The sequence below is a fragment of the Sarcophilus harrisii genome, chromosome 4 (genome assembly GCF_902635505.1).
Source record: "Sarcophilus harrisii chromosome 4, mSarHar1.11, whole genome shotgun sequence".
Lineage (NCBI taxonomy): Eukaryota > Metazoa > Chordata > Mammalia > Dasyuromorphia > Dasyuridae > Sarcophilus > Sarcophilus harrisii.
In genome coordinates this window covers 17,242,949-17,255,331 of record NC_045429.1, presented here as the reverse complement: position 1 = coordinate 17,255,331, position 12,383 = coordinate 17,242,949, and the positions used below count along the sequence as shown (strand labels likewise).

The following is a 12,383-nucleotide window of genomic DNA, read 5'->3' as shown; positions in this document are numbered from 1 at the left end:
CTCTGACTTTGATCCGAGCCCGGAGGTCTCCTCCTCCTCTGCCTGTTCTTGATGCCCTCATCCGAGACAGTGAGATCCTGTCACAAAGCCTCGGTTCTGTCTGGAAGAAGCTGTCCAAAGGAGCAAGGTCAGTGTCTGCAGTGACATCGTGATGACCAGGGAGCACAGGGATGAAATTGGATCTGCAGATGCCGGCCCCCTTCCCTCTTGCCCTTGACCTAGAAGACACTAATGTGTTACTGGACAGCTCCTTCGGCGGAGCCCTGTTTGCCTTGGCTGGGAGCCTCACTTTCTGGATTCTCTCAATCAATATAAATCTCTGGTCCTCAGAGCGGGGCCTAATGATCTGTAGAATTATGTTCTCTATCAGGACTTCAAAAGAACACTGATAAGCAATTTTCGCTTTGTTAATTTTTCTCTATGAATTACTGAAAAGGCTTTCTCCCAGATTGCAGTTAAAATTTAGTGCCTGCCCTAAAATTTATATCTTCTTTAAATGCATGGGTCTGAAAGCATTCCATTTTGATAAGTACCCATTTCCACTGTATTTTTATTTAAAAGTCATTACTCTGTTAAAGTGAGACTAACGACTCCCTGTATTTTCCCCAGATGAGGACAAAGGGGTAAGGGTTGAGGGAGAGGGGAGGCAAAGCTGAGAGGAGGAGGAGGAGGGAGGGAGGAAGAAACAGAAGGCAAAGCAAGGAAGTGCTGGGCACTGAAATGAAGTAAGCTACAGTCTGGGGCAGGAGTTCTTAACCTGGATTTTTAAAGACCGGTGAACTAAGATTGGGGGGGTAGGGGGTGGGCTGCGTCTTTATTTTTATTAATTCCTAACAGAAATTTAGTATTTCCTTCAATTGTTTAATTACTAAGATTTATATTTATATATTATAAAATTTCTAAAAAGCGTTTTCCAAATATTATATAATTTAATCCTTACAACAACCCTGGGAAGTAGATGCTATTATTATTCCTATTTTACAGACAGGGAGACTGAAAATAATTGAGGAAAAGTGATTTGACATGATACTCAAATCTGGATTTGAACTCAGCACTTCCCAATTCCAAGTCCAAAACGCTTAATCACTGTGCAGCTTGTGTTATTCTGAGAAGTCTATGGACTTCACCAGATTGTTAAAAGGGTCCATAATACACATAAATGAGGTCAAGAACCTCTGGCTTAGAGGGAGGATCATTAACCCTGACAATGGCAGCAATATTAAGATTCTTCCATAATCTTAATATTGGAAGCCTTTATCATTCATAGTTCAAGTAGGTTACACAGTGTCCCACATAAAGGAAGAGAGGATTAAAACATTATATTCCTTCAACTAAAAATTATAGATTCTTAGTGTTTTGGAGGATTTCTGGAACAGGCTCCAATTCTCTTGTCTTTCTAAAAGCATTAGAGAAATAGTGAGATCAAGATTGTGAGATCGAATCTTGTGAAAATCAGTTGAAAGAATGGGGGTCATTTCATTTGAGGGAGAGAAAATTGGGGTTCAGTGAGTGGACACCATGACAGATGTCTTCAGCCTTCAGTAATAAAAGGGCAGAAATTCCAGTCACTCCAGTTAAAATCCGTGCTTTATAACCCAGAGCAAGTGATGGCGTGACCAAGGGGAGATACTGTTATTCAATAGAAAGACCAGTAACTCTGCTGTCAGAGAATCTTGATTTGAATCCCATGGACCCATAAATCCCGGTATGATCTCAGGAAAGGCATGGAATCTTTTTAACATTAGTTAAGATATTGGATTAGATGCCTCCTGACATCTTTGCCAGCTCTAGATTCATATAAGCTCAGTTTTCCTGTTGTAGAATGAATGCTAATAAATTGTAATTACTTAATGTGGTTGCTGAGAGGATAAAAATATGAATATGTGCAGGTCTCTAAATAAACATGGGTAATATTTCCCAACTCCTTGAAAGCTTTCATATATATTGATGCAATGCCCTACCTTCCATGACCAGGAACCATATTTAAGGAATTTTCCAAGAACATTTTGACATATTTTCCATCGTTGTCATAAAGAAAAGTGACCCCCTAGATAGAGCACTGAGTCCTGGAAAACCCGCATTCATTTCTAGTCTGATACTAGCTGTGTAACTCTAGGAAGTTGCTTAACCACTGCTTGCTCAATGGCCCCATCTGTAAAATACAATATTAATACCACCTACCTCTCAAGGCTGTTGTGAGGATCAAATGAGATAGATAGCATTTCTAATGTATTTCGCAAACCTTAAAGCACTATATAAAGTTGTGCTAGATGCTATCAGGGTGAAGATGATGGAATATCCACCCATCTATTTGGATTGTTCAACCATTCATAAATCCAGTATGAGTAATGGTAAAAAAGGAAGGAAGGGAGGGAGGGAGGGAAGGAAGAAGGAAGGAAGGAAGAAAAAGAAAAGAATATATATATATATATATATGACCCAGGAAGAGGAAGGGGAAGGAAAAGGAAGGAAAGAGGAGGGGAAAATAAGGAGGTACCTGAATGGAAGAGGCAAGGTTGCTGGTAAGGTGGTAAAACAGCCCAGAGAAGGGATGGAATTAAAAGAGAAATGAGCATGATTAGAGTTACTCAGGAAATGTTGATCCCAGCTAGGGGTTCATCAATTAGCAGTGTAAGCTTACAGCATTCAGAAAGGTTCACTAAGTACTCTATGTCAGGTGCCTTACTAGATACTGGGGATAGGAGAGGAAAAGAAAAATAATTTCTGTTCTCAAGAAGTCTGCATTCTATTGGAATTAAGGGAAGAGATTTACATACATATACACACACACATACATACACACACACAACATATGTATGTATGTATATATATATATATATATGTTGGCAATTTCTCTCCCCATTTTTATATGTACCCAGAAAAATAAGTTTAGAACATATACAAAACTGAAACATAGCCATGGGGAGGGAACTGGTAACTGAGGATCAGGATAGACTTTCTCTAAAAAGAATAGGTTAGGCTCAGTCATCTCTAAACTCCTTTTCATCTCTAGAATTCTTGGACCCGGTCGCTTGTCCAGCATGTCCCTTAGTGAGCTCAACATGAACTATAGAACCATAAATTTCAAGCCAGAAGCGATCTTCAAGCTTACATAGTGCAAGCTCCTCTCACTCTATCTGTCTATTTCTCCATCTCTATCTGTCTCTGTCTCTCTCTCTCTCCCCCTCTCATTCTCTCTCTCTCTCTCTCTCTCTCTCTCTCTCTCTCTCTCTCTCTCTCATAAATGAGGAACCTGCAGCTCATAAGCAACATTCTAAGCTATTTCCTCTGACTCCACAACTACACTCTTTCCAATGAACCTTCATTGATCGATTGATTAGCTGAAGTCATTGATGAAGATGGTAGAAGAGCCTCGTTATGTTTATAGTCTATGTCTTCTAGGTATCTGGGAGGGTGGCAAGTGAGAAACCAAGCCATTTCTCTACTCGGTCTTTTTATCTCTATCACTTGTATATACATTTCAAGCAGTAAGGGACTGGGTCATCCTTTCCTCACAAATGGCAGTAAAGCCAGTTAATGCTCCTTACGTGAACTTGTCCCCACCTTTTGTTGGTTTCCATGGCTCAGGAGAATGTGACTATGGCCAGTGTGCCCTGTTCTCTCTTTCCTAGTCTATTCAAAATCATTCTCCAGTGGGATTTTCTTCCCAGCCAACAATGCTCAGAACCTTTTAGCCACAGCTGATGGTGCCATATTAGGCTGAACAGCATTCAGGGAGACAGACATTTTACCAATCTGTTACAAAGAGAAGGGAGTGGAGGGGATTTCATGAGAACTGGACAGTATATTAATTTTAAGCAAAATTTCCAGCTCAGTGTAAAAAAATGCAAATATATCAAAAATGACTTCAGCAAATTGAGAATGTGTTTATTAACGGTAATTCTGAAGACATGGACCCACAAACATACACAGAGATTAAATTTGATTTCTACTGGATCACTTTTGTATAGGACCTTGTGAAAGAGGTGGACAGGAGGAGGAAGAGACACAGAATAAACGTCCAGAAAGATAGAAATACAAAGAGACAGACAGGAAGAACTGGAGAAAGAAGTGGCATCTAGTAGAAAGCTTGAGAAAGGGGGTAATTTAGCTTTTCAACCTGGAAAAAAGAAAGGAAGCAAGGAAGAGAAAGAGAGAAGGAGGGAAGGAAGAAGAGATGGAGAGAGAGGGAGGGAAGGAAGGAAGGAAGGACGGAAGGAAGGAAGAGAGACAGAAAAAGAAGGAAGAAATAAAGAAAAACAAAGAAAGGAGGGTGAGAGAAAGAACAGAGAGACATCTATAGACAGACAGAAAGTCACCAGCTGCTCCCAGACCAGAAATTGAAGAAGATGAATTCCTGGCTGTTTCTTCCTGACTCCATTCCTATCACTTCCAGTCTAAGGTTTCTGGTATTTACTTTCCCTCTTACCAGAATCCACATCACCTCCTCCTTCCTATATAGTCTATATTTCAGGTTCATGGTCATTCCAGAGGGACTCCAAGGGTGCTTTCCCTTTTTAAAGGGTAGTCTTAAACTTGAAACAACCAACCTATTAACTACAGAAAACTGCTCTTTCTGATTCCTGATTGTTCTGCCTGGAGTTGACCCATAAAAATAGAAGTGGGCCAGAGGGCCTGAGTCTAATCCTGCCATTAGGGCTCACTACGTGTGCCATCTTGGAAAGGTCACGACTTGCTGGTTCTTCATCTTGAGTGGATTAGTCCGGGCTTCCTCTGAGATTTCTCCCAATTCTGGAGCGCCGCTCCTATCACTTTCCTCTTCAAATTATTCAAATAGATCCTTCATGGGTAAGCAGACTATTAGGAAGCTTTAAATCTTCCTCATCAATACTTTGTTTTTTCATATGTTTTTTCAATCAAATCATGCTCATAGGCAATGAGGAGCCACAGTGGATAGAGATCTGGGCCTTGGGTCAGGAAGATGTGTTCAAATCTGGTACTAACTAACCCTGGCAAGTCATTTAACCCTGCTTGCCTCTGTTTTCTCATGTGTAAAATGGAGATAATAACAGCACCTACTTCACTGGTTATTGTGAAGATCAACTGAGATAATTTTATAATGCTTAGCATAGTGCTTAACACATATTATATGCTATATACATATTGATTTTCTTTGTTATTATTGTTATTCATGGGATGGCCAACCACATGGAGAGGTTAAAACTTTTAAAAAGAAGGCTCTTCTCCTAATCCCCCATGTTGACCTTCTTTGTTAAAGTTTCTCTTTGTGGGAATATTTTAACGTGACTTTACCTTCATGACAAACTTACTTGTTTGTCCTTGGGCAAAGCGTTTCATTTCCCTGGGCCTCAGTTTACCTGTCTGTAAATGAGGGATGGAGCGGACCACATGGCCTATGAGGCCTTTTCTAGCTTATAACATGGAAAATAGTAGACATTTGATGGCTCGCTTATCTGCCAAACCCTTCGCCAGGGCTGGGGATACGGTGACAAAACCAAACCGTCTCTTCCCTCAGGAAGCTTACGTTCTACACAGTAGGAGGACAGCAGCAGGTTATGATAGATGCACAAAAATTACTGTAAGGGGACAACTGACCAGTGAGCCAGAATGGAAGCACCACCTGGCCGAATTAGTCTATTTATTCGTTATTTATATGTGGAGATCGTGTATTTTAAAATCAGCCGGAGTCAGGAATTCAGGTTAGGGGAAAATCGTCAGTCTTTATTCTCAGTGAAGAAAGATCGGAGTTGGAAGAGAATGGGCGATAGCAATGTGTGCAGCTGAGTCAAGAAGCTAGCTAGACCAGCAGCCACACGACCAGCAGCCAGGAGAATCGAACCCAGGCCCAATCTCTCCCAGCTTCTCTTCCTGTCTCTCTCTGCCTCCACCCACCAAAATTGTCATTTCCTATACAACACATCAGGACTTGCACAGAGAGTGGGCGGGGACCATTCTTTATCCAATCATGTATATTAATAGAGTATAGCCCAATTACTATTTAGCCTCACTTACTTGGGACCTCAGTGCATCAACTCAAACCTCAGCCCATTACATTTATATAATTATTTATTATTTATGTAATTAATATAAATATTAGTCATTTATTCTGGTGGTGATGGAGCAACTCATGGCCCATTTCCCTTCCACCTTTTACATTATCAAATGAGTCCCATGTAAAGTGTTTTGTAAATATTAAAACTCCCTATCAGTGCTAGCTCTTGCTACCCAAGTGACGGCACAAATTCATTTCAGGAGAGTCTGGCTAATGAGGGTTGGGGGTAGGAGGGAAAAGCCTCATGTCGACGGTACCTAGAGATGCTCTTTGCCAAAAGCAAGGTGGTCTCTGGGTTTGAATCCCCAATCCCTCAGAGCTGAACTCATTCACAATATTGAGACAGAATCCCAGACCCCCAGACCATCAGGGCCCCCAAAGCCAATGAGTGCATCACAGGCAACCCAGTCTTCGCCAGGAGCCCTCGGATGGCTTTGTTCGGGATCCCCCCCTCCCATACCATCTTGGCGTGGCCTGCCGGGGAAGCGCTTCTCCCTGCAATTTCTTTATCTGTGCATGTCTATACCATCCCCAGTCGAAGGACGTGAGGCGACGGCGGGGCCCCTAGCGGGACACCAAAGCAGCCGCTGTCGCCCACAGTGAACTCTGCCTTTTTTTAAATTAGGGCCATAAAATGCAACTTTATGATGGTCATGTTTTGCTAGAAATATATTTCCCCCTTTGTGCGGAGGGGCCTTCGGGGCACAGGAGATTAATCATCAGCTTTCATTTCATGCAGCCGGTGAGAGACTGTGTGGTCAGACTGGCATCAAAACGTGCCTTTGATCTCCCTCAGGTGCTCAGGGCCCCAGCAAGCCAGCAACAATAACACCTTTGTGAGACGATCAGAGACAGGCGAGCCAGAGAAAAATGCTTTCTGGGGAAACTCAAGGCCCCTCTTTGTTGTGGTTTTGGCAAACAGAGCTGCCAACTGTCAGGAGAAATTCAGGAAACACAGAACAGGGGTGAAAGTGGGGCACGGATTTTTCTGAGGAGGTCCCCACAGGCTGGTCTGTAGGACTGGCTGTCGACTCCCTTTTCTTTTCCATTTTTTTTCCTCCCTCCGTTTCCCCCCTTTTTCTGATGTTCCCAGTTTGGGAGGTCGCCACAGCCCAGGGTCCAAGGGGAAGGTCGATGAGGGCCCAAGGATGTTTCTTTTTAAATTCCCCCCAAAGCCTCAGAAAATATGGAGGATCTTTCCGGCCTAGCCTTGTGTGATTTCCAGGAATCTGGAAAAATAGCCTGAAGTTGAAAACATAAGACTTACTAATCAAGCCTTTGATATTTTAGAAGATACAAATGTAAGCCGTGCATTTATCATCCGGGAGGATGATTTAATTAACAAAAGAGATGTTTCTCCTCTCCCTGCAAGCAGAGCTAAGTGTTTATCTTATGGAAAACAAAGCCACTGGGATCCAAAGATGACACATGGCTGAGGTGAGCCAGCTCCTGGGGGGCAAGTAGGATGAACGGCTCTGCTCCATCCTGGCACCCACTTTCTGAAACCGGCAGATGCAGCTGTTGTGTAAATGCTGCCCCAGTGGGAATGCACATGGTGGGGGAGAAGTGCCTGGAAGCCGGGATTTCTGAGAACTGAATTCACTGGAATATAATGGGTGAAATGTAGAATTATAGGCTCAAGAGTGACAAGGAAGGAAGGAAGGAAGGAAGGAAGGAAGGAAGGAAGGAAGGAAGGAAGGAAGGAAGGAAGGAAGGAAGGAAGGAAGGAAGGAAGGAAGGAAGGAAAGAAGGAAGGAAAGGAAGGAAGAAGGAAGGAAGGAAGGAAGGAAGGGAGGGAACAAGGAAGGAAGGAAGGAAGGAAGGAACGGAGGGAGGGAGGAAGAGAAGAAGGAAGGGAGGAAGGGAGGGAAAAAGGGAGGAAGGGAGGGAAAAGAAGGAAGGAGAGAAGGAGGGAGGGAGGAACAAGCATTTATTAAAGAAATGGAGGAAGGGAGTAAAGGAAAGGAAAGGAAAAAAAGGAGGAAAGAAAAAGAAGAGAGAAGGAAGGAAGGAAGGGAGAAAGGAAGAAAAGAATAAGGAGATAAAGAGAGGGAGGAAAGAAAGAAGGAAAGAAGGAAGAAAGGGAAGAAATGAAAAGAAAGGAAAGGGAAAGAAGAGGGAAGGGAGGAAGGAAGGAAGAGAAAAAGGAAGGAAGGAAGGAAGAGAGGAAGGAAAGAAGGGAAGGAGGGAGGAAGGAAGGAAGGAAGGAAGCAAAGGAGAAAGGGAAAAAGGGAGGAAAGAATAAAAAGAAGGAGGAGGAGGAATAAGAAGAGGAGGGTAAGGAGGAGAAAAAAGGAAGGAAAGAAGGGAATAAGAGAGGGAGGGAGGAAATATTTATTAAGTACTTACTATGTATCAGACACTGGACATGTTATTGTCTCTTTCAGACTGTTAGTTCTTTGAGCTCATGGATGTCATCTTTAGACTTTTTTTGCCATCCCTAACACTTAGCAGTGTCTGATCCATAGTAGGTACTTATTAAATGTTTATTGATTCACTAAGTGAGGGTATAACAAACATAAATAAAATTAAAGATAGCCACTGTCCTTGTGGACCTTACTTTCTAATGAAAGAAGACAACATACAAAAGGGAACTGAAAGTACCACAGTGAATAGGATGTACCTTTGAAGTCTAGAAACTCAGGAACAGAAATAGGAGGTGAAGGAATACGGGCCAGTCTGAACCACTTCTCCCACTTCCTGTCTATGCACTTCAATTGGGTGTGTCAGATTATCCAGAGCTCAGTTTCCCCAACGAGAAGTGAGAATGACAATAAATGATAGACTCGGAATTCATAAGACCCAAGTTCCAATTCCTCCTGAAATACTGACCAGCTCTGGCGCTGGCTGCCTCATATAACCCTTGATACTCAATCTCCTCCTGTAGAAAAAAGGTTAGTCAATATGAACCCTTCCAGCCTTCTAATTTATGATCTTACTAAATCAGAGATGGGTTGCAATCTACCTTAACAAAGAGAGTTCCCCACAATGCTGAATACATCCTTCATGTGTTCTTATTTTTAATGTATTATCATTATTATTATATTTTTCGTGGGTATATTAGAATTCATAAAGAGTCCCAGACCAAGCCGTCTATATTCAGCCCTTTCAGCAGGAAGAAGAGGTGGTGAAGGCTCTTGGCAGGGACCAGAGGAACAGTGGGACAGAGGACACATGACTAAGTTCAGCCCTCTGGTCGGCGAAGGAGCTCAGGGAGAATTTTCTTCAGCCTGTCCTGTATCCTCCCCCAGAAAACCCCCTCTCTAATCAAAGTGCCCGTGATTCTTTGCAGCATGACATTAGGAGAAGGGGCTGGAGGGCAGCTCACTCCCAGGAGGCCAGCCTCCTCCCATGGCTTCTGGTGGTCAGACATAGCGAGGTGACTCGGGCCTTGGGGGAAGGAGAGCCAGGAGGCTCCTTGTCCACATCCAAACCCCAAATGAGAGGATTCGGGGCTGGGTTATGGGGGGGGGGGTGAGGATGGAGGGAGAGACGTAGGGCCACCCTGACAGCTGTCGTTCAAATCCTCCCACCTGCTCTTGGAAAGGAAGCAACGACTTTTGCCTGGGAGGGAACTTTCCCAGGACTTAAATTCAGTTTGTAAGAATGAAGGAAAAGCAGGGAAATATCTGTTCTTTCCAGAGATCATACACTCACTCACACACACACACTCACACACACACACACACACACACACACACACTCATGTCACTGCTTTTGGTGTCCTAAGTTTTACGTCCCATGTTCAATTAATTTGAAAAGAACCGTGACTTTTCAGTGAACAGAAGGCACTTTGTCAGACTGTACCTTGTGATCTACATTTCCATAGTTGGGTTAAAATTTTGTAATGAAAGTCGGGGGCAGACAGGAGGTGTGGTGATGAGTCCTGGACTCCGGAAGTCTGAGTCAAATCTGGCCTTAGAACAGTACCGGTGGTGTGACCCTGTGCAAGTCATTTAACCCCACCTGCCTCAGTTTCCTCATCGGTTAAATGAGCTGGAGGAGGAAATGGCCAACCACTCCAGTGTCTCTGCCAAGGAACACACAGGGTGGGATATGCTAAAATGACTGAACAAGAGCACAATGGATTGAAGCCCCAAAGCCGGATCCGTGTCCCCACTTCTGACATACTGGTCGATAAGCTCCTAAACCTCCCAGGGCTCTGAACAACTCTCCAAGATGATAAAAAGCAAAGAAGGTAGCAAGATGAACCAGTGGAGGGAATTCATCACCTGGGAGTTCCTCTGTACCTTGAAACCCCAGGTCCTGAATTCATCCACCTGGACAGGGGATGCTTCTGTTTTTCCCTTTTTACCCTCACGAAGCTTTAAACTGTGTCATGGAGATTGAGCCGTGCATGAGGAGCGCCCGCTAGGATGGGCCAAAGATGGGGTTGGGCAAAGTGTCCCCTGATCTGTCTGTCACAGAGTAGACCCTCTCCCAGGGCAGGTTGAAAAGAATCGAATTTGAAGAAGGAAGTGGGAGAAAGGGAGGGAGGAAGCCCCCAAAAGGCTCCTACTACGAGCTCAGCCCTTGTTAGGCATCTGGCCTCCTTTGATGGCAGGAAGGAGAGTTCTTTTTCTGAATCAGGAAAGGTTTCCTGGACAAGATTGCAGTGGAGCCTTCCCTTCCCTGAAGGAAGGGCAGGATTTTGTCAGGCTCCCATTTTGGGCGTGTAAGGACAGGGTGTCCAAACCCAGAGGGGAAGATAGGGAGGATGGGATCAGAGAATTACCCAGCTGCACACTCTCAGGCCCCCCTCTCAGGCCTTCCTCTTCCTGAATTTTCACACATTGTCTTTCCCCATTAGACTATAAGTTTCTTGAAGCTAGGGATCCCTGGCTTATAGCATCTGGCATACAGTAGGTGCTTAATAAATGTTGCCGTACTGACTGACTGGAGAATGCTTCACTCTACAGGGCAGAGAAAGGAAGAAGAGAAATCTAAAACGTTTGTATTTTAGACAGTGGCTAAAGGAGACTGAGAACATTGTAGAGGAAGGGAGGGACACGCTAGTGCAAAAAGAAGGCTCCTTCGGCCCCCTCCCCCTGTGGATGGATGGCAAAGGGGAGGAGACGGGAGATGAGGAGACCAGAGGCTCCCAGAAGCCTTTGGCAAGAGCTGAGTCAGGTGATGGAGTCTGGCTCTCAGGTATTCTTTTGAACCACTGATTCTGCCCGGAGCAAAAACAAATCTTGTTCCTGGATGGGAGCCAGCTCTGGAGGAGAGGCCGCTTTGCTCAATAGTTCTACGTGACTCGGTTAGACTGTCAAGTCTTAATTCACTGAAATGTTTGGAGAATGGCATGTTCTAGTTCATGTTAACGCAGGATTAAGAATATCTTATCTCTTCTGGGGTCTCTGTTTCTAATTAGCCTCGTGATGCGAAACAGATTTAACCCTTTTAGGCCTCAGTTTCCTCATCTGTAATATAGGGAAGGGGGGTGCTAATGACCGGCTCTGTTCCAGCCCCCACTCAAGGGCAGACCCTGGGTAGTTCAAGCCTGGACTGGGATCTGCCTCAAGACCCACCCCAATCCATCTGCCATCTACTAGGTTGCCTGATTGATATTCCTGCTGAGCAGATCTGGGGATGCCCTTAAGCTTTTTCAATCATGTCAGAGTCTACGGGACCCATTTGGGGTTTTCTTGGCAGAGATGCTAAAGTAGTTGCTCATTTCCTTCTCCAGCCCATATTACAGATGAGGAAACCAAGGCAAACAAGGTTAACTGGCTTGCTCAAGGTCACATAACTAGGAAGCATCTAAGGCTGGATTTGAACTCATAAACTACCACATCCCTATTTAATAAACATGTGTGGCTCTAGGATTAAATAGAAATCCCCTCTTTGGCTTTTAAAGCCTTTCCTAAGGGTCTTCACTTACGTTTCTAGTCCTCTTACTCTGTCCCCCCAGCCCAGCTCCCAAGTGCCCTGTGAGCCCCTGATGCCGGCCTCCCGGCAATCTGGGCCCTCTCCGGCTTGGCCGCTTTTCTGTGCCTGGAACGCTCTCTCCTTGCCCCTGCTTTAAATCTTAGCCGAAAGCTCATCTCCGGGAGACTCCTCATCCTCCTCAGTGTCGGGCCCTTCCCCTGAAGCTTCTCCCAGTTTCTCCTGCTTATTGGGCAGCGAGGGGATGTCGTAGGGCATTGAGGGCCAGGAAAACTCGTCTTCCTGAATTCAAATCTGGCTCCAGACACTTCCTGTCTTATTATTTCCCTAACTCTGTGACCCTGGGCAAGAAACTTCTCCTTCTTTGCCTCGGTTTCCTCATCTGGAAAATGAGCTGGAGAAGGCACATAGGAAACCACTACAGTGTCTTTGCCAAGAAAACCCTAATTGGGCTCGCAAA

General features: G+C 44.3%; 1 protein-coding gene across 2 annotated transcripts in view; it reads left to right on the top strand.

Annotated features, from left to right (window-relative positions):
* The window catches only part of FGGY (FGGY carbohydrate kinase domain containing), a 499,331-nt gene that overhangs the window by 316,810 nt on the left and 170,138 nt on the right, over positions 1-12,383 (top strand). The gene's annotated exons all lie outside the window — the stretch shown is intronic.